Genomic DNA, 23,148 nt, shown 5'->3' with positions numbered 1-23,148 from the left:
GCATAAATCCCAAACCTACACTTAGCACTTGAAATTAGCTTACACCCTGATCAGCGGCATTATAACAGCATAGTGAATGTTCATCGTGGTCCTTGTTTTGCTAAATGCACCCCTGATACATCCCAGGCCTCAGTCTTTTCATGAAGGACCCATCTTCTGTTAAGGCAGAAAGTGAGAGGCCAATCTGATTTTTTTTCAAGTAGAGCAAGGTACAGGCTTTTATTTAGTGATAAAGTGAAAGGACAGAGCTCCTGGCTCACGCCAGGAGGGGACAAGAGAGTCTGTAGTGGTGTGTTGCCTAGGGGGTTTTATAGGCAGTTGAGGATTTTTCGAGAACATGAAAAAAACTTAGGGGTGTGGACTTGTTAAGTGGTCCCTGAATATTTAGAATTAACTTAACACAAGCAACTTCCTCTGATGATCTCTTCCTGAGACACCAACATCTTGGTCTGGGGGCATATGAAGCAAGGCCACCTGCTCAGCCCCCAAGGTGGGCTGAGGTATTGTTTGCTAAAGAGTAAGTTAAGAATTTCTAACATCTTAACTTCTTGGCTATTAAAATGCAATCTTATCTTTAAGGTGGAATCTTTCTTGCCTTTTACTGTGTTGTTTGTGCCTGGGCTTACTTGCTAAATTAGTTGCCCAGTTTGCAAAATCACTTCATCAGATCTGAAGGAGGAAAGACTGCACATAGGCCTGGGCCTTTTAGTATGCTCAAGGGAATCTTACACATGATTATAAATGGTTAGCATAATAAAACATTGCTACTCTTCTTTATCTGGGGAACATTAACTGATCTCACTGAAGAATGTTTAACATAGAGCTTAATGTTTAACATAGAGTTTTAGTAGGGGGGTTTCCTTGCATGTAGTTACATTGCTCTGACTGCAAATATCCCGCCCTGCCCCCTCCGGATGCCCTCACCCTACTCTGACTACATCCAGGGTCCCTGTCTCATTCCTCCCTCTACAGATAGAGACCCTGGCTGCTGCTAGGGAAAGGGGGCGATGATGGCTCTGGCTGCTTCATGCTGAGAAGGGGCATAGTAAAGGGTGCAGTTAGGTCTCCATCAGTGGTCAGTTGAGAGGGCCTCAGAAGATTGGCACTTCTATTCCAGGTTCCATTTCTATTACTATTTGCAGTTTTGTGGCTTCTCCGAAGTTATCCCAGACGAGCCCCCAAAGATGATGCCGGGGTTCTTGTTCACGAAGCCGAAGAATGAGCTTCACAAACAAGGTAGGAGAGCAAGGTACAGGCTTTTATTTAGAGATAAATTGAAAGGACAGAGCTCCCGGCTCATGCCAGGAGGGGACAAGAGAGTCCCCAATCTGATTTTTTAAACTGTGGTTTACTTTGTAATCTTTTGCTATTATTTCTTTTAGGTATATTAAGTCCTAGGAACATGTAAAAACTGGGTAAAATCTGTGGTTACAAAGACCTAATATAACAAAGAAAAACCTTAGTTGTTCCCTTGTAATGGGCTTCAGGACCAAAACACTGTTGTCAATTTGATTAACATTTTCTAGGTTAAGAGAGATAAAATGCAATCTGGAGATGATTGTTTCCTTTTAAACAATGAGGATTTTTTCATCATAGACTCAGCGTGAATGTTCAATTTAGTTATCGGCCGGTTCACAGAGATCCCTCTTCACACCATCATTGTAGTCTAACATATGCAGTTTTCTAGTAGAGCAGAGGGAGACATTACACACAAATAGATTTGTGCTGTAAACACATATGGGCATAAGGGATTGTCTAGATGGAAAGAGAAAAAGAAGCCAACATAAAAACTTCAAAAGGATTGAATTGCAATTCTAGAATGCAAGAAATTCTCATTTATCTATCTACCTACCTGACAGGTAGATCATAACTTCCTGACAGATAATGCGTTGAAATGTTTTTTTAAGTCCGATGGTAAGATAATTTCGATAACCCATTGGCATAGCGTAAATAAGGCCCCATTAATCTGAGTTAGATACCCTCATGGGGAGATAAGCTGCTTTTACTTTGCAGGTGACTCTGTGTGAGTTCAGCCATATTATGTGTCACCAAGTCTGTACTCTTGTAACTATGAGAATGAACAACAAAATTAGACACTGTCACTTGTATTTATATGATGGAACAATTTTCCTGTGATCTCTTTTCAGTGAATCTTTTATTCAAGGAAGAAAAAAGTTGTTGCAAGTTCTATTAACAACTCTGCAGGCAAAAATAAGATTGGAAGCATGGAAAATAAATGTACAGTTACCTTTATGGGAAAAAGAATCAGGAAATATTACTGCATTCTGAATAAAAAGAAGGAAAATAGAGTGCCTTCCAGAGATTGAGAGTAGCTGTTTTTAAAAGTTGCAATTCTTTCATTGTCATATTTACATGCTTACCTCTTCTTTGATTGCTTCTTTTGCATGGAGGAGTTTTACTGGAAATAAATGCATGTCATAAACCAAGAGTGGCATTTCAAAATGGATTCTGTGAAAGTTATAATATAAGAATAATATATTATTAGTTCTTTGTTGGGAACAAAATGAATAAATATTTGCTTTCGAAAGTAACCTCTTACAAAAGTAGAATCAGCATTGGCATCATTCCTGTAGCGTGCAGTTACTCACTTGGAACTCTCTCAGTGACCTTCTCACGTAAATTTCATGGTCAGTCATTACAATCATCCCTTTGCAAACATTGCTGATTCCTCTGAACTTCTCTTGTTCTATCAGGCTCATTTGGTAAAACTGCAATCTGGGAAAAATCCAACCTTTACCCTGTTCTGTAACTGCACTGGGTTGGTAGACGCGGCCAGGAGAACAAAGAACCACTGAAAACAGAAAACTCAACTCTGCTGTCTTTCTCATTGATCACAAACCTCAAGTGCTCATGCCTGTGTACAGCACTTGCCCCAGTCTCCTTCAGCAGGTCACACCTTCTCCTTTCTCTTCAAACCTCCAGATTCTATCGCTTCCGCGGATAATGTCCTTGCTTCCTGTTTCTTGAGAAAATTGAAATAATCAGAAGAGAGACCCCACAGCTTCCCAGCACCGTGTGCTTCCTTCTCACCTCTCGTAAGATGAAATGAATTGTTTTGTAAAGCATGGCCCTTAAGTATGTGCACAAAATAAATATCATCTCCTCCACTCAAGAACACCACACCAGTAATTCTTCCCATCTCCTACATCATAAATTTCTCTTCTCTGCAGGATCATTCCTGTAAGAATACTGTGATTTTTCCAACATTAAAAAATCTATCCACTCTATTTACTCTGCCAGTTACCATGTAGTTTTTTAATCTCCTTCACAGCAGAAGTCCTTAAAGGGGTTGTTGATATACGTGGTGTACAGTCCTGTCCCCTCTTCTCCCTTCTGCCCGTTCCAGTCAGGCTCTCACTCCCACCACTCCATTAGACATCATTTTTGTGAAGATCACCAGAGACCACCCCAGAAAAGTCAGTAATTATGTCTTAGTCTTTACATATCATCCTTCTTCTTCTGTAATAAACTTCCTTTACTTGGTTTCCAGGGTAACACCTATTCTTGGTTTTGCGCCTCTTAACTCTCTTCTTGTTAGTCTCCTTTTCTGGTTGCAAAATGCATTTCCTTTGCTATTTAATGCTAGCATAATACTATCTAATACGAACAGAAAACTAGAGGAACAGTAGATGTGTTATTTTCTCTGAAGTTAATGGCAAGTTCAATGGCTGGGAGTCACCGCCCCTAAACCTTTCCAGGGCACAGCAGTGAGTGTTTGCTTCGGGGCCCTTCCATCTGGGAGGGCCCTTGCCTACTTAGCCTCAGTCCTCATACCCACTGTGTGCAGGAAGGCTGATATGGCCAGTAACAAGGAGTGCGAACATTCTATAATGTACAGTTCAGGTAGTGTGGTGTTCCCAGCACACTTGCACTCCATCCTAGGTGTTCACAGACCCACGCTTTCCTCTTGTATTTCATTATATATTTTAATTGATTCAAAATGTACTGCTTTGAACATCTTTATTTGGTCAGTGAATTCAATGTTTCTGTTTCATGACCTTTGGAATAGCTGCCTAGTGGTGTACTGCTGCTATTAAAGTAATTTCTCCTTTACAAAAAAAAGAAAAACCAAAACCCTGAAACGTCTCCCTACTATATCATTGAAATACCTTAAAGCTGAGTTCTTTATCCTCTTCTCTATCTACACTTATTCCCTTGGTGACCTCATTTATTCTCATGAATTTAAGAACCATCTATATATACTCATGCTTCCCAAATACATAATTGTAGTCCCGAGTCCTCTAATGAACTTTATACCTTTCTATTATGTATCTTGATTTCCAGTAAATATCTCAAAGCTCTGGATGTCCACACCGAACTAATGCTTCTCCAGATACCTACAGGTTTTTTGACCTACAGGAATTTCCACCTCCGTTGATGACAATTCTGTCTTTCTCATTTCTCTGATTTTCTTTTAGGAATTCTTGAACACACAAGGGTCTTTACACTGATTATCCTCTGTCGGGAAGCTCTTCCTTCCATAGCCCTATGTGGCTAAATCCTTCATCTTTATCAAGCCATTGGCTCAAAAGCTACTTCTCGATGACATCTACCCAGAGCACTGCATTTTATTTCTATTATTTATTTTTTAATTGAAGCATAGCTGATACACAATACTGGTTTCAGTTCTTTTTACAATTACGTATATTATGAAATGCTCACCACAATAAATGTAGCTACCTCCTGTCACCATACAAAGATATTATAATAGTATTGACTATATTCTCTCTGCTGTACTTTTCCTGAATGCCCTGTTTTAAATTGTAAGTTGTTTTTTTCGCTGACACTCCCAGTCTCCTCCTGCTGTGCTTTTTCCATTCTTCTGATCAAAATATGTCATTCTTCTGATCAAAAAAAGAAACAAAATGTTTCTTTTTTGTTTCTTTTTGTTTCTTTTTTATTGTCTCTCTTCCCTCCAAGGGTTAAGTTCTTCAAGAAAAGGGATATTTGTCCATTTTGTGCACTTAAACCACAGAGTCTCACATCTTAGTGTGTAAGAGAACTGCTTGGAAGGTTTATTAAATCACACATTGCTGGACCCCACTACCTGAGTTTCTGATTCAAAAGTATGTTGTAGGATCCACAAATTTGTATTTCTATCAAGTTTCCAAATCAAAGTTCCAAATGTGGCTGGTCCAGGAACCACACTTTGAAAACCGCTGACCTAAAAAAATTCCTTGCAGATGGTTAAGTGCCTGATAAATAGCTGTTAGAAAATATCACATTTTAATTTGTATTTCTGGGTGCAGTTGGGATTGAATATTTCTGATATGCTAATTTTCAATTGGTTTTCCTTTTGTAAATTTCTTATTCATCTTCATTATCATTTCGCTATTAGGATGTTTATTAGTATTATTTATTTATTGAGAATATTAACTTTTGTGTGCCACAAATTTTGAAGAAATATTTCTTGTTTTGGCTTCTGCCATTTAATGTTTATACTTTTTTATGATGGCAAATTTAAATTTATGCCATCAAAATTATTCATAAGCTTGTGTAAATTTTGACTTCACATGTTGATTTAGAAAGCCTTTTTCATCCTAAGATTAGTTACATATTCATTGCCATTAAAAAAAGTTTATTTATGACTTCTCATTTTCTATTTAACTCTTTAATCCATGTGATACTTCACATATGGTGCTTAAAAAGGTCCATTAACCTCACAGTCTATGTATGAACCAGTAATGGAAGGTTTACATTGTTGACTCTTTATAGTACTTTTAATATTAAAAGGGCAATTTATTCCTTATTTATGTTTCTAAAGAGTTTGATAATTCTTTTTATTTTCTTCAGAAAATGTTCCATCAAGTTAAATTACTGCTGAGAGTTTTGTTGGCATTACATTAAGTTGTAGATCTACATATGGAGAATTCACATTTCTATAATATATACGAATTTAGTTTTGCTATTCAGGATGATAGAATAGTGCTGAATCAAGTCACATTTTTAAAGTTTTCTTCACATTTGCTAGACTTTATAATTCTTATTTTGTTTACTCCTAAACCTTGTGTAGTATATTTTGTGAACATGGCCCAGTTTTCATTATATCTTCTAACTGGTTATTATATGCACACATGTAAGTGATTGACTTTTACGTATGTAATTTCGGTAATAGGTTGTCTCATTGAACGATCCTATTGATTTTATTTTTTTCAGTTGTCTCTTCTGTGTTCAGAAAGAGCAGCATAACATCTGTAAGGATGATGTTTTCTCCTGAGTTTTTTGTTTTATTTTCACATTTTATTTTTTGTTCCGTTGCCTTAGCTGTAGATTCCCACATTTGTTAACATAATACTGGTGTTAATGACCATCTTTTTGAAGCTAATTATTTGCTGAAGGATACTAATCATTTTTATATTATCCAACTATGTTTCTAATATTGATTTACAGATATACTTTAAAATCAGAAATAAAATTGAAATTTTGTCAATTATGCTGTAAATTGATAAGGCTATATCAATTTGAGATATGAGGGAATTGGTTTGTCTGAGTGTTTGGGTCCCCCTTCCCCCAAAATTCTTATGAAGTCTTAGCTCCCAAAGTTGATGGTATTAGGATGTGGGCCTTTGGGAGTTAATTAGGTTGTGAGGGTGGAGCCCTCACAAATAGGATTAGTGCCCTAATAAAAGAGACTCCACAGAGCTCCCTAGCCCTTCCAGCATGTGGGAACATAGTGGATGTTCATACAACATACAACATACAACAAGATGTCTAAAACCCAGGAGAAAGTCCTCAACTGACCATAATGGCACCCTGATCTCAGACCTCCAGCCCCCAGAACCATGAGATACATTTCTATTGTTGATAAACTACCCAATCTGTGGTATTTTGTTACAACAGCCCAATCAGACTAAGACAGGAATGTATGTCCTAAATAATCTAGCATCAGTAATAGTATAGGGAATTATTTTCTGTATTGTTCAAAGGCAAAAATGAAAACAAAATGGGTTTATAACTTTATCATTGAGATTAATTTCATTTATTTAAAACATATGTGTCAGGCACATACACACACACACACACACACACATTATGCATCTACAGTTTGAACTCTGCAATAGATGAAAGGGAGTGCAGACAGAGATATTTAGGGTTTTGTAAGCTCAGTTTTGGGGGCAGCAAGCCGATTTTAAAAGTATAGATGCACGTAAGTTTCATTAACCTCAGTATCAAGTTGACTCAGGGAAGTTAGAATGTTGGACAGCTCAGTGGGCCCTCCTGGTCTTTGGCTGGGTGGCTGTTTTCTTGGCATGGTAGTCTTTATTCCTTCTTGTAACCAGCAGACAAATAAGGTTGACCAGTTGTGTTTGTTTGAAACTCTAGTCTAATTTGAACACACACCATCCATCAAAGATCAGTGGAGTACTCTGGAGCATAGCATGTGAGTTGTTAGAATGGGGGCATTTTGCCTTTTCCCCCTCCAAGTCTGTCATTTCTTAACCCAGGATACAGCTGGCACATTAGTCCATGGATGAATTTTAGGCATTTTGAGAATGCTCTGAAAGTAATTACAGATTGTGTGTATGTGTGAATATGCTAAGGACAACTGCCACAGACAGAAAGATCCTTGATGAAATTGAAAGATCAACGGATCTTTGGAATTTCTCATCTTATTTCTTTTTTGTTCTCAGTCTGCAGGATCATACCTGACCCATTCTGATCCCTTAACCCAGGCATTGATGAATTAATGAAAGACAGAGTAAATGAGAAAATAGCTCATAAGAGATACTGGTAATATATCTCTCAGTATTACAACAGCTTTAAATCATATATATTGATCTTTCACTGTATCTTGAAGAATTCTATAATTTATATTCTTGAGAATATTTTTAAACCTTTGAGAAGTATATTTATAAATATGTTTCTGAGAGTTTCCGGACTCTAGTTAGTTTTTATTCTCCCTATACTCTGGGGTGAATAATGAACAATACAATTATTTATCATTGATACCTAACTAATCTAGTAATGTAATCTGTTGGGCCTTTTGTCATAAGAAAACGAATGAGTATAGAAAAACAACAAAATTTTCATTGTTTGCATGACATTCTTAAGTACTTGCAATATTAAATTTTCCCCCACTTTTGGTAAAGACTGCTTTATTTCCTGTCAGGAATTCTGCAATATTTATTCTCAATTGTAAACAATTATCTTATTACTGAAAATATTTTTTTACTTTCAGGCATAAATGAATCTCTTAAGCAGTAAACAAATAATCTACAACTCCTATATTAATATTCAAGTAACTTTTCTGCCTTAGTCTCTTTTTTCTATGCCATTTAGCTTCTTTCATAAACATCTAATTTGCTTTCATTTGAATTAAGCAGGCAGCATGTCTTTTGGCACAAATTTTTGGTTGAATTTATTCTTCTTTTGAACTCTTTGTAGTATCAGCATTGCTGCATTGCAGGTTTCAAACGTGACTCTTATTGTAGGCAGATCTGCATATTGTGTTGTCTTGTTCTCAAATTCTGTGAATAAAAAAATGCTAATTGTATTCTCTCTCTAGCTAATAAGTAATAGTAAGTAGTAATAGTAGGCAAAAGAGAACTCTAAACTTTACATAGTATCACTTTCAACCCTCAAGTTATTAATCTTTCTTATTTATCACAAGATGTTAAAAAGTTGCTTTGTTTACCCTAGGTGAAGGTGTTAATAATACTTAGAAGTTTGTACTCCCATTTAGCTAAAATGTTGATAAGCTGATGACAGTTCAGAAGTAAGTCACTAGTAAAGAGGGAATTTTTTCAAAGACATTTGGTAGGAAACATTTCCTACTCACAAACCTGTTATTAAATGGGCACAGCTGTGAAACCTTAGCACCCCAGGGCTTTGCTGATCACTGTGTTTCTCAGATGTCACTTAGAGTGCCCAGCACAGAGAACACACTCCCATGACTCTCCTTCCTGAGATATTTTATGAAGACAGTGAAGCAGCCGTATTGAGGCCAATGAGATGACAAAATACAAGAAGGGTCCCACATTCAAGGGGTTTGCTGATGTCTATGAGGGGAATTGACGTCACTTGTGAGCACAAACTGGTTTGAGCTAATAAACCCAGTTGTTGTTTCTCCTTGAAAAGATTCAGAAAAATTGGGGTGGAAAAGGATGAGGACTTGAGAGTTCTTGTGACAGAGTGTCTTACATTCAATGGGCAGAATAAGTGGGAAACGGCAATGTCTGGTACTGAAAAGCTATGCTTTGTTCATTGATCCTGTACAGAAAATGTTGTTTTGGTGGTTCTATGTAATTCAAGCCTCAGTTCAAACACCACTTTCTTAGATATGCTTCCTGTCTGTTCATTTCAGATTAGCCTCTCCTATTCACTCTCAGCATAATATTTCATTTTATTTTCTCTGTATGTCTTACAAGGGACAGGGAATATATTTTTATTTACTTGTGTCCTTTTTCATTTTAGTTTTCTCTCACTAGAATGTATAGTCCATGTGAGTAGGGTTCCTGTCTATCATTCAAGACAGGACTCTAGCATCAAGAACAGTGCCTGAAATACAGAGGGCCCTCAATACATGTTTGCCAAGTGTATGGTTAACACAATTGTGAATAAACATAGTAATCTTAGTAGCTCTGTTCTGTGAGTACTGTAGAATTTTCCATGTCCTAGTCACTGACTTTGGTATGCTCTAGATATCATTTGTTTAAAAAGCTCAAGAGTCATTTCTTGGTTTATATTAGAAAAATCTTACGGAAAACCAAAAGGAATTGTTCATTTATTTATTCATTCAGAACAAATTTCAATAGCAAAAGGAAGATAGAGATCCTGCCCTTGTCTCCACAGTCAATTGTTGAGGGCTCTTAAAAATGTCTTGAAGAATCAGGGTTAACACTGCACATCAAAGGTTCACGGTGGGGGGGGGGGGGGAAGACTTCCAGGCAAATAACCAGGAAGAGGAGGATCAAAGCGCTTTTAGGATTCAGGGTGCATGTGGGGGAGTTCAGGAACCTGAGGGTGACTGATCTGTGGAGTGGTGATGAGCCTAGGGATATGGAGAGAAAGTGATGTGGAGAGACTGTTAGAACTTGGCATCCACTCTCACCTCTCTTCCCAAGGCCACAGAGCTGCGGTAGGCAGGGCAGGGTCTGTGCAGGCAGAGGATGGGGAGGGGAGCAGGCGTGGGTGGACGTGTAGGCTACCGTAGAGACGTGCTCAGAACAGCTGAGCAGGCCGGGGCTGACCACGTGGCTCTTTTGGGCGGGGTCATCGGGACGGCGTGCCCTCCACGTGACCTCCTCACGCCCTACGCAGGACTTGGAATGTACGCCGCGCCTCCCATGTGGTGCTGTCCTCGTCAGCCTGGAGGAAGGGGTTGGGACCTTCTGGACTGAGTAGTGGCTGAGCCAGTTAAAGCCTCTGTCCAAACTCCATAAAGATTCTGGTGGCAGGTGCGGAGATCCACCGGTCTGGCAGCCGCTGAAGACAAGCCTGGTAAGTGAGTTCCTTTTGCTTACGCAGATGGCCGCCTACCAATCTGGAGTGGCCTGCGCCTGTCTTCCTTCCGTCTCTACCTGCCCTCCGTGGATGGGGGCCAGGCCGGGTTTCACTCTGGCGGCTCCTGGGCTTTGAGACCTACCGGGCTCGGGAGTCCCCATGAGGCAGTTCAGCGGTGTGTGACCTTTGCTAAAGCGGTTAAGCAGGGCAGCCCAGCCTCCTGGGTCCCCGTGCATCCGCTTGTACATTTTATAGAAGTTGTGCTAGAAAATTGTGGCAGATAGGAGTAATTGCCGTTTTTAATCGCTCATGGTTGCTGTGTGGAAGAAAACACTGGTTTTGAGTGAGCTGGGGAAGAAGCGGCTGAGATGTTGGAGTAGGCACCTCCGGAGAGGCCCACACGGAGGCGTAAGGGGATGCACAAAAAATGATGGTTGGGGTCGTCCACAGTAGTAGGTAACAATTGGTCTCTCTGTGTGTAGCCAAGTTAACTAAAAACTATTTCTGCTGACCTCTGATGTGTCCCCTGCGTGCTGGTGGACCCTGCGGGAAGCGGCCTTGCTTTGCCAGAGGGCAGAGAGGCTTACAGGGGCTGCCTAAGGCGGGAAGCATTGCAAAGCCTCCAGCTCTACCTCCTTAAACGGAGGATCGGATGAACAATTGCTATCACTTGTGGGGCATTTCAGATGTGCCAGATAATCTCAGATACACTCTTCTCAAAACATGGAAATTTATTTGTCCTCACAAGAATTTTATGAGATAGATAATTACCTCCATTTTGTAGGTGAGAAAATGGATTTGTACAGAGACTAAATGACAATCTGAGGAAGGGTATACACCCCACATATGCTGGAGTTGGAATTCCATCCCAGGCATTCTGGTTTGAGTAGGCTGTTTGACTACTGCTCTATATTGGGACAACACTATTATAGTAGATCTCAGATTATAATAGGCACCAGAAAAACTTTGGGACTTTATTAAAATACAGATACATGGGCCCAAATCTGAACCATATTTTGGCCCAGGTATCTGCATGTTTTCCTTGCTTCTCAGAGGATTCTGATGAATATCCAAGTTTAAGAACCACAGCTTTTGTCTGTGAGTCAGATTACCTTGAAATGCAACATATTCTCTTTCGTAACACAGTAAGAATAATGAAGTTTAGTCAGGACTGGGTGGAGAAACTAATAGGAGAGCTTTCATGAAAACGCTTGGCAATCACTGACTTTCAGACTGGCCAGAACACCTGTGTGGGTTATTACAAGCAGTTCCCTGGTCCTCACCTAAACTTGACTGATAAATAGGAATAATCGCTAGAGGAGGCAGCACGGTTTGGTGGCATATAGTGCTGAGCAAGAAGGATCTTAGTTCAAGCTGCACCTGTATGGCTTACACTTTGCAGTACACTGAGTGTTGCCTGGCGTCTTTGAGTCACAATTCCTCCTCTGAAATCGTGCAGGTGAAAATTCCTTCGCAGCCTTCCTGAAGATCAAATGAAGCAGTCCCTCTGAGGGTCCGGAAGGCGTGTATTGCGTATTAGATGCTTTCCTTAAGAAGTGAGCAGAAATCCCACATGCCTTTAAAGTCCAGAGCATTTGTTTTCAATGATAAAATATGCATTGGTTTTTATTCTCCTGCTGCTATAATATCCAGTCATTATAATCTTACAGAAAGAAATTTTCTTGTACAGACTTTAATGGTTATCTCTCAAACTGCCAGATGGTTCCATCAGCAACTTAAGAAATTTATGAAATTAATCCCTTCTAAACTTCACATTTAATTCTGTTTCTGTGGCTTCAAACCACAGCTTCCATTTGAATTCTGCGAAAATTAGAGAATGATTTTCCTTATAAACTCCAAAAATGCTGTTTTGCTTGCCTCTATTGAGCAGTGCCTCATATAGCTACAAAGGGATAAACAAGTCTGGCACACAATTTCACATTAGGCTCTGAGAGATTAATTTTTCTTCATATAATCCTAATGAAACTGAAATAGCAGACCAGAAGAGAGCTGGATGGGGAGGGTGGTTTTTTTTTTTTCTATTGGGTATTTTTTTTTTTCTATTGGGTAATATTTCTAGTTTTTTCTCTTTTTCTGGACTCATTTTCATTAGCATTCATCACCTAAGAACTAAGAAGAGGTTAGGAAAGTTCACATTTCCCCAGTGCCACCCCACCATGGCTCCTTCATGAACGTCACTTCAATTAGACCAAGAATTTTAGGTCTGCATGAAAGTGACCCAAGAGCTCTACCCAGGGCTAAGGCAGAGCTTGGCCCTTGCCATTCTGACTCACACAGACCCTTGGCATGCAAGGATTTTTCATCCTGAATTATTATATAAATTTTCCAAAAGGGGCTCATTCCCCTTCTTGTATTTTAAATAAATGGCTCATGGTCACCAACAGTTCTTGTGTTTATTTAGAAGAAATATTGCTTCTTATTCTGGACTTGGAGAACAAAGATTGAGCTCCATTTTTAGATCTATGACTTATTACCTATGAAACCTTAAGCCAAGTAGCTTCTCTTTAATCAACTGTAAAATACCATATAATTCACAGTGTTTTCTTAAGAATTAAAACTTTTCAAATGCAGTACAAATGTTAGTTATTGGCCAGAGAGTCCTTGCATCCTCACCCGGAAAGTGGCAGGTTAGCTAAGAAATGACTTGGAGCCCTTCCTTCCACCACACTTCTTTCTGTCCCTCTGTCTGTCTTCTGAGGTGAGCCTGCAACTTTCTCCTGACTTTCTCTCCTTTCCACCCTCTGGGACGTGTCTCTCTTTTTATTTTGCACTTTTAATATTTCTTTTTCTCTCTCTCTCTCTCAGCAGTTTCTCTCCTACTTTGAAATATGCTTATACTTTTCTCTATAAATACAACCAATGAGACTGCCTCCCTGTAGCCTCAGGCTATTTTTATGGCACCCTCGGTCACGGGCTCCTTGGCCAAGCAGCCTCAGTGTTCCTCCGGCTCCCCATCTGCCCACTGACGTGCACATGCTGATGCTCTGGCTCCCATGCCCCACGATCTCCTCTCCTTGACCACAGATGACCTCTTAGAATCAACATCCTTGTTTATTTTTGTCTTCACCCTGCTGGTCCTCATCTCCCTCTATCAGCAGCTCTGGGCTATTTGAAATTTCCTTCTTTTGGAAACTTTCCCTTCATGCCTTCCATGACGTTGCTTTCCTGTATCTTTATAAATCATCTTTCTCCCTCTTTTCCTTACTAGTTTATCTTTGCTCTTTATGCCTTAACACACATTTACCTCTCCATATATATATATATGTTTTTGGCTTATAGCAGCAAAAGTCTGTGTCTCCCTCACCACAGATTAGCTGGAGCTTCCGTTTCTCATGCCCACTCATGGACACAAGCTGACACACAGAGGATCCACCTCAGTACGTACATCCCAGATAGCCAAGGCCAGGGCAACAGTATGTGGTAAATTCCAAAATGGTGCTTACTGCTTCTACCTGGAAGAGATTTGTATCAGTTCTGCGAACATTTCTCTGGTCAGTCAGTCAGACGGCGAAGCCCAGCCTCTGAGAGTCCACTGTGTGCCTTAGGGGTCATGGCATGTTCAGTCAGCGGCCCTGCTGACCTCCGCACAAAACCTGGGGGTATGTGCGCTTCTGCTTCCGTGGTCATTAAGGCCTTTCACCTCCTGTTTCCTCATCCCCTTCTCCTTCAAGTACTGCCTCCAGGCTCCATGAAGAAGTCTTTGGAATCTACATTTGCTGTTCCCTCCAAGTGAATGATCTCTTCTCTAAATTAGTACAAATTATTAGTAGTATTCCTTTAAGAGACTTACCGTGCTCTGATGATACAGGAATTAATCATTTTTTGTTCTTATGTCTACTACTATAGACTATATATATCTTTGATGGGGTCTGGGTCTAAGTTATCTTTTTATAGAACTGTACTTAGAATAAATGCTGTTTGTGGAAACTACATAAGGGACTTTACTACATAGTACATGCAGATATTCACTGAACTTGCTGAATTAAATTGAGGGCATTGTCACTCAGTTTTAAAATTGAGGATACAGGTTCAGAAATAAAGCAAACCTCTTTGCTGTAAAATATTTTTCTTTGCAATTTACTGTCCTAACACATTGTGTAACACATTAATGTGACCAGGAAGATACAAGAAGAAATAAGAATAATGGGTCTCGTGAGCTTTCTTTGTTTACCAAAATGGTTCAACGGTATTATGAAACATGCCAGTGCCGATATGGGTTGGCTGGGTCTTTACAGCTTCTGCCTTAGGTCCTGTCCCTACCAGTGCCCAGGTTCCCCAACTCATCTTAACACTGCTTGTCGACATTCCTCCCTAGGAAGGAATGGAGAAAGCAGAAGGATGGGAAATTCAGCACTGCACTTAATTGACCTTACCATCATGTGCATGGATATCTTCTCCTTCTATACTCATTTCCAGCCTATGCTGCTGCTTTTCTGGCCTCAGTTAACCCCCCAAGAATGTATTAGGACATACTGTATTATTTACTATATATACATAATCCATGTATAGTAATACATGTATTTCAGGCTCACTTGAACGTTTTTAAAATTAAGGAAATACCAGCTTACAGTACAATTTCATAATCACTTCAAGTCCTTGTAGAGTGAAGTGGGAATATACGAAAGTCAAATAAAAACTCTTAGGTCTATAAATGAGTACACTAGTGGAATGAACTATGAGCTGTGCTTTAATAAAGCTGGATATGCAGACCAGATCCTTTAGTTTTAGCTAAAGAAAAAAATATCAAACAAAAAAAAAAATCAGAATCAAGAGTGGCACCGTTACAGATGCCTCAATAAGAATAGGGAGTCTGGCTGAATATCATGAAAGACAGAATTCAGTAGGTAGAATAGAAACTGATTCAGAAGACATTTTATTGCTAGGAAGGAAGGTGGGGATTTATTTGAAAAGAAAAATGATTTGTTTTTCAAAATTTAGGGCATTGTACTAAATGATTAGACTGATTAGTCCATCCCACTCCCTGAGCAACCTATTGGCCTTGCCTGTGCATAGTTTGTTGTGAAAAGTGTCTTATTATTGTTAATAGAGTCAACCAAATTACTCCAGTTTGTGAAAAAAATCCTTAGGTGTGACTGATACAACCTTTGCTAAGCTACTCAATAGCTTCGTTTAGCTTTGGTCCTCATAAAAACCACTCTGGGGGGAGGATTTGGGAATGGCTTACTCAAAGAACCGGTTGTTTAGTTAACCTGGAGAATTGTCATCTTACCAATATTCAGTGATTATAATAATAATCATTGTTAGTTACTTCTTTGTCAGTGATTTACTAAGTAGTGGTTTATAGCACATATCTTTTCACATCTGACTCTGTTACCGCAAACTTGGTTTGTTCTTTATCTTAAAGTTAGTAGTAATTTAGTCAGTACATTGTCTCTAATTCTGACTTGCAAATCAGTTTGGATTTAAAAAAAATATGATCAGAGTGATTTAGATTGAACCAATTGAATGGCTCCCTGTTCAGCAGAATCTTTTGTATACAAATGTCATTTTTACTGTAAGATTACCATAGTTCTCAGTTTACAGAATTGAGCCAATAAGTTTGCATGTTTTTCTTGCAATACAGTTTTTTTTCTGCTTGACTTCTGAACAGTTGGCCATACCTAAAAAGTTCAGTTCTGTGATGAATAACTGTATAATTTGTCCTTTCCCTTCAAAGTTAAAAAAATTAAAGAATAGAATTGATTTCACTGTGCGTAATTGACTCTTGTTTACTGGTCAAAATTGGAAGGCTCTGAAAATGTGCCTCCTTTATCTTTTGCTTACATCCAAAAAGATATGCCTGATGTGTCTGCCTATGCTTTGTGAGTTGGTAGAGGTGATTTAAGTGTAAGCCAAACAAAAAAACCATCAGAAATCACCACCATGGAATGTGCTTTTTCTAAATAATGAAAATTGATAAGGTCATAAGATCCACAACTGGACATGTGGTTATTAAATCAAAAGAAGGAATTAAGTTCTAGAGCCTGTCTCTGATCATCCAGCATTGAAAATGAGATAAAAGAGAAAGACTAAATTAAGAAACATCTCTTGTCCTTTGTGTGTTTGTGTGTGTCTGTCTGTGCATGTGCACACACATGTGTTCATTTCAGCTGTGAGGAAGTGGGAAGAGATAATATTTGTCAAAACATTGCATGGAAAGTCAACTTTCCTTTTGCAGGAAAATAGGAAGTAAATCAGTTTGTGTCACTTCACTTAAGAGTGAGAAAACTATTAAAACAACGCTGTGGATACCACACAATACTTTCCATTTCCATCAATTCTTGATGTCAGTTTGGATAAAATGTTTTCTAGGACAGTCTTAAAACAAAGGGATGTCTGTACCTTATTTCTTTACTTTGGTGTGTGAAAGATGTGGAAATAGTGGCTTGGTGAGCTAAGCTAACCTTGATCTCAAAGACACCACATTGCTAAATATGGCATACAATAATAAAATTTTTGTCCTTTTCTAAACTTTAGTAGTTTAATGCTATACTAACCAAAAAAAGGCTTGCTTTCAGTATGAAAATAATAATCCAAATGTATTTTTGCATTTGAGTTATAATTTTAATAGCTATCAGCACTTTACAATCAAGAAGCCAACATAGGGATATTTTAAAAAACCTGCCTTTCGGCAGATTGTCTCTAATGAGGCTTCCTCCTTACCCTACCTGTCCTTGATGGGGCATTGTTTGAGCTCTGAGTGCTGCACATGTGTTTAGTTTTGCAAGTAGGCCTTGAACTCCACCACTACCCATCCTATGCCTTTTAAGAAATAATTGTCTTTTTCAATCACATTCAAATAAACATTTTTGGTACTCAGTACAACCTGATTTTGATTATGTAGCATGTAAAATTCAAGGGATCAAATCACCAGCAATTTGCTTCCCCAAGTTGCTTTCTTAAATCAGCTTTTAAATAGATTTATGTTGCTTGTGGATATAAAGCAGTAGAGTAAAACTAAACCTTCCTGATTTCCAAATCAGCATTTAAAGAGCTATAATTCATATTTAATGAAGAAAAACAGCTAAATAAGCATCCACAAGCATTTAACTAGAGACTTTATACTCATAAAGTTTTTATCCTCTGCTAAAAGCCCCTTCACCATATCTTTTTATTATACTTTGATACAAAACGCTAAAAGGAAGTTGGATATTGTTAGACTGCTATTAAATTATAAGAGAACAAGTATAAGGAATAAATTTCAGCTCAGTTAACTAGGAAAACTCTAGCAATTTTCCTAACTTGTGCTCAACATTTTAGTTTTCAAAGATAAAATGTTTTATTGCCAAAAGAACACGAAACAATATTGAGGCCAGATGTCTCTGACCTTTTGTGTAAGAATAATGTAGTTCCTATTTCGAGGCTGGGCATCCTGTTTATAGCTACATTGTGGTGAAAATTGACTTTGTTTTACCTGGGAAATTGGGTTTAGCCATTTCCCCTGAAATAGAGATGGGCTGTTGAGAGCTTCTTGCCTGAAGGCAAAGTATAAAAATGATAAAGTAATGTATGTGTATCTGGAGCTTTGTCACTGCTCAAGTATACATGCCTTGAATCTCCGTCATTGAAAACATCCCATCTCAATGTCAAAGCTAGGGTCAGGACCAGCTGAAATGAAAGAATCCAGTGTTTGAGAAATAGCAGATTTCCTAAGATATTTTTTCAGTGGTTATAGCTCTCAATTTTACTTCACATTTGGTCTTATTTTATAAACCAGACTAGTATTAAAGAGGAATGATGAGACACGTTTAATGCATGTGAATGATTAAGAATGTTATTTTAAATGGACACTGAGATTTCATGCTCTATATTTGGCCACTGTTTACAACTGGACTTATGGAGGTGCCATCCCTTCTTTTAGGCCTGACCCATTGCAGGGAAGGCCCCTGACCTTTCCCTACTGTTCTATGAGGACAGCTGCCCGCTCCTTCACCCTAGATATGTCTGGCCTTGAGAGACCTGTTGTACGCATGGGAAAAGAGCTAGATAAAGGCCTTGAAGGTAAGATGCTTGGCCATGAAGGCCACATGCATGCGCATCTTAAAACACCCATGTAACCAGGAATTAGCAGTATAGCAGTATAAGAAGTACAGCTGTGTGCAGAATACAGTGGCCTGTTTGAGCGCCCTTCATGACGACTCCCGCTGCCTTCTTTGCTCTTCGTGTTGCCCCAAAATCTCAAAGGCAACCCCCGGACTCTGACACCCATGCTTTCACAGTTCATTATTCTAGGCAAATAAAGTGACACCGTTGGACTCAAATCAATTCACTCAGCTGCCGAATCAGCTTCAAGCTCAGAAAAGGTCCTCCTAATATTAAAGACGTTTCTTGGGCTTGTACATATAACTTCAACTCTTCCTTTGTTAAATCATCATATGTCTAATCACTCTGAAGAAGAGGAGGAAAATAGCTTAGTATTTATTTGTATTCAAATCTTCTGAAATGGACTTGCCTTTCCAGAAAGAAGAACAGGACCCATGGCAACACTCCTTTACCTTCTGTCTGTGGCAGTTTTGATCAGAGCCCACAGACTAGGTGGTCCTAGAAAAATCTCCATATACTTGGGAGTAAAACTTAGACTGACCACTGACTCCAAGTCATGCCGAAGAAGGATGACCAAATTTCTTCTGCATTGAATAGAGTGCTCTATTGATTTCTGCAATGAAATGTAAGTGGGACCCAATGGACTACTGTTTTAATGCAGCCTAGCACATTCAATGAATTGCCCGATTCTCTCGGGCCCTTTAGAAAACGACCCAGAGCATGGTTTTAATGAAGAAATGGCACAAGGAAATTGAGTACAGGGTCTTTCAGTATTCATCCATTAAGGCCATGACATCTGAATCACTGCCTCAGGATTATGTAGGGCCCTAATAGCTAATAGAAGAGTATAAGGCTGGAGTGGGGTATTCAGGCCATGGACTGTTTGTGTAGAATGACTCACTCTGCATCTGAAGGACACCTGTGTCTATTGACCTGCTGATTGGTTTCTGAAGATGAAAGAATCCTGTGTCAGAATCCTCAACAGAGATATTGTCATACTCTGCTACTATGGAACATGCACAGCACATTTAGAGGACGGTTAGCTTTGGGGTACCAAGTTAGCATTTGTGATGTTACATTCCCTCTACAGAGTACTTATTAGCTCGATGTGTACCCCTTTGTATGGAATGGGTGCAATTCAGATAACCCAGCGCAGTTGTGCATCAATTTGGTTTTGCATTCCCATGAAATAACATTTAAAAAAATGGCAAAGGCAGTATAAAATTGATGACTAATGCATGTGTCATGGATGCCTTGAGTCTGATTATGAAACCCTTAATGTTTATTATAGAGATGTGGAATTTGTGGAAAAAGCACAAAGTCAAAGCTCTTACAGCTTAAATTATTTCTTATATATGTCCAACATATATATGTATATATGATATATATCACAATATGAATGTATGCAAAATTCTGATTTTCCTTTTATTTTGACATTTTACATGTTAATAAATACAATTCACTATTTTTAATTGCTTCATTGCATTCTATATTGAGATAACAATATACATGATATAACAGTATATATCATATTAATATATACATATCACATATATCATGATATACAGTGACTTGTTCAACCAATTCATAAATTATAGATATTTTGATTGTTTTCAAGTTTACAGCACAGTAAATAATGCTGTAAAATATAAATACCCTTTCATAGAACTCTTCGTGCCATCTCTACTGCTTCCTCAGGGTAGTTTTTAGGAGAGGAAGCATCGTAACAACTGAGTTGCCCATAATAATAATTCTTATATGTACTGCCAAGTTGCCTTTCATAAAGATCATGTAAATTTTCATTCCCACAAACTTATTATGAGAATTTTTGCTTCCTCATACTATAACCAACACTAGGAATTCTTTTTTTTTTAAAGGATCAGTTAATAGACAGGAAATGCTATTTCAGTTTTATATCTGCACATTGGATTATTTAAAATGTTGAATGGTTTTTCACATGCTTATCAGCAATTTACATATCTTGTTTGGTGCACTGTCTGCTTCTGTCGTCTGTGCAAGGCTTTCCTACAGGGCATTTGCTTTATTCTTACTGATTTTAAGACCACTTTATATATTAATAATCTCACCACATCTTTTTGTCATATGTTTTAAAATATTTCTTTCATCAGTTTGTGGTTTGGAAAGGGGCATATTCCAGTAGGTTTTGTTTTTCTGATTTTTTTTTTCTGTTTTTCTGATTTTCTGTTTTATTTATGATTTCCTTACAGGGGTGGGTGCAGTGATTTGGCATGGGGGGAAGTAAGCCAAGGGGATGTGCTGGGCATGGAATAATAGTTGAGTGAAGAGAGATGGCAGGAGACCAGAGTTCATGTTTGTGCAGCGTGAACTCATATATGTATAAGAATTTATGTAACCATTTGAGAACCATTAAGAATGTTTCCCTACAAATAGTAATTTGTGGCGGGACAGCTTAACAGGCCATTGATAGGTCAGGTTGAGGCAAATGAGCTATTCTGTGTGATTAAGGTGACAAGCAGGGAGGTATGTTGACTCTTAAGGTCATTAAGCTTCCATGTGGTACCCTGCAGTTGTGATTTACTAGTGACCTTTGAAACTTGGTGAACTTTCAAGTGTAGTTCTATATTTTAGAGATATTTATTTAAAGAAGTCCACCCAGTGGGGCCTGAGATGAGTGTGTGGCCTGTACGCACTAGCTTATCGGATCCCACATCCTGGGCTGACAGCATTAATAATGATCCATTTACTGAAGATGGTGCCTTTGGCCACCAACATTGTCTGTCTGTCTGTCTGGTATGTGTTTAGGAATTGTTTTTCTCCAGAGCTATTCTGACTCAAGCTGAACAAATCTTGTCCCCTCCCAGGAGCTTTGTTTATTTACTTTCATTGCCTTATCCATTCTTTCAAGGACTTTAGAACCATTAGGGAGATGGATATTGCATGTTCTACCATGGCAAATAAATTAATTCTAATCAAGAGGATGTCACTTTTTATTCTGTTCATTGAAGGCTGGGATGTTGAACTGACTTCACTGACAGCTTTCATGAGCCTATCATTTAAGATAATGGATAAAATGGAACATTTTATGGAAGCAGGGTTCATTTCTTAGCATGGCATGAATACTTTTCCATCACTCATGTCAGCAATACAAATGTGTGGTCAAAGAGGGATATATTAACAGATATATTGTGATATTTTTATGCTAATTCTTTACCAAACTCTTTTCTTCCTTCCTCCTTATTAGTACAAATATGTCAGATTCCTTTTTTGATCACAGTGTGCAATGCTGACAAAACTCTCTGTGTGGCTTACGTATGTACCAGGCAGGGGTATTGGGAGGAATAAAAATGACAAAGTTTGGGAAAGGGCTTTGGAAAGATTGTAAAGCACTTTCTAAATGCTCGGTGCAGGGATAGTGATTTGCAGGCGAAGTACAGCACGTTGACCTTTGCTCCAACTTTGAAGAGGTCACTGCCACTGACAGCGATGGAATGAAGGACAATGCTGATGAGGGTTGAAGGATGAAGGGTAAAAGCTGTAGAACAGGAGAAGCCTGCTAGAATCATTAAGCATGGAGGAGGGACAACTTGGGTGGGTGGGTGGGCCGTGGGTTGCTTTGGTTTTGCTTGGACAACAGTGTAGACTCTTAATCACCACATGGAGCTGAGAAGGGCAGAACGTTTTAAAGTTGCTCATTCATCACGCCCTCCTTCATGCTGTTGAGTCAGCATGATACAGAGTCGAGAGAACTGAGTGTGAGTCCCAGCTGTGCAGCGAAATACATCAGTAGCACTGGAAGGTCTACTTATTTCATCAGTTCATCCATCCAAGAGGGAATATTTGAGAAGTTTAGTATTTACAAAGGTGAGATATATATACAGTGATGGCCATTAAGGTGATTTTAGGTGGTATGTGCAGGATATTACTATGTCTTATACATTTCCTTCAATGTGTATTAGAATAAATATATATACCATATAAAGTACATGATTTTTGGGGGTGATAATGTTAAGTGACAAAAATAGTGAGACATAAAAATAATTTAGTAAATAATAGTAATGATGGGATGCAGATATGGCCAAAATCACAAGCAAAAGACATTTAGGAAATCCTAGGATAGATTATCTTTACTTTCATGTTGAGCTCTAATATTTGGAGCACTTAATTTCTTAAGGGGGACAAGAAGGTCAGTGGCAAGCTTTATGGCAGTACCTATGTTCATTTCCATTGGCTTCTGGACCAGATTGGGCCATAGATGCCTCTCTGTGTGGCATCAGTCACTAGAAATCACAGAGTGACTTTAGACCACAGGTGTAATGCTGTGTATGAGTCTCAGTGCACATCAGAGACAGGCCATGCAACAGGAGAGTGGGCTCCTGTGGTGGGCAGAACAGCAACATGCTTCCAATGCAGAGGGTGGGCCTGGGGTAGCTGACCTCCTTCAATACACCTTCTGCATTGTATTATCTCTGCGATCAAGGCTACCTTGAACACTGTGATTTCACTCTGCCCATGGGTTCTCAAAAGTCAAACCTTCCCATTCTGGACCAGGGAGTGTATAAAGGCCACCCAGTGACCCTTTTCATGCCATTAGCCAAATCCTTTAAAAAATCTCTACTGAAACATTTTGAGTACAGCTTA

At 38.8% G+C, this 23,148-nt stretch overlaps 1 long non-coding RNA gene across 1 annotated transcript in view; it reads left to right on the top strand.

Annotated features, from left to right (window-relative positions):
• The first annotated feature begins 1,140 nt into the window (after positions 1–1,140).
• LOC140846161 (uncharacterized) overlaps positions 1,141–23,148 on the top strand; it is a 120,225-nt gene continuing 98,217 nt past the window's right edge. The window contains exons 1-2 of the long non-coding RNA XR_012125075.1: positions 1,141–1,236; positions 10,282–10,461. This is a non-coding gene — a long non-coding RNA (uncharacterized lncRNA). The remainder of the gene's footprint in view (positions 1,237–10,281; positions 10,462–23,148) is intronic.

Source organism: Manis javanica, chromosome 14, assembly GCF_040802235.1.
Source record: "Manis javanica isolate MJ-LG chromosome 14, MJ_LKY, whole genome shotgun sequence".
In the NCBI taxonomy this organism is placed as follows: Eukaryota; Metazoa; Chordata; class Mammalia; order Pholidota; family Manidae; genus Manis; species Manis javanica.
The sequence above is the reverse complement of the archived record's forward strand: the minus strand, read 5'-3'. Positions and strand labels throughout refer to the sequence as shown.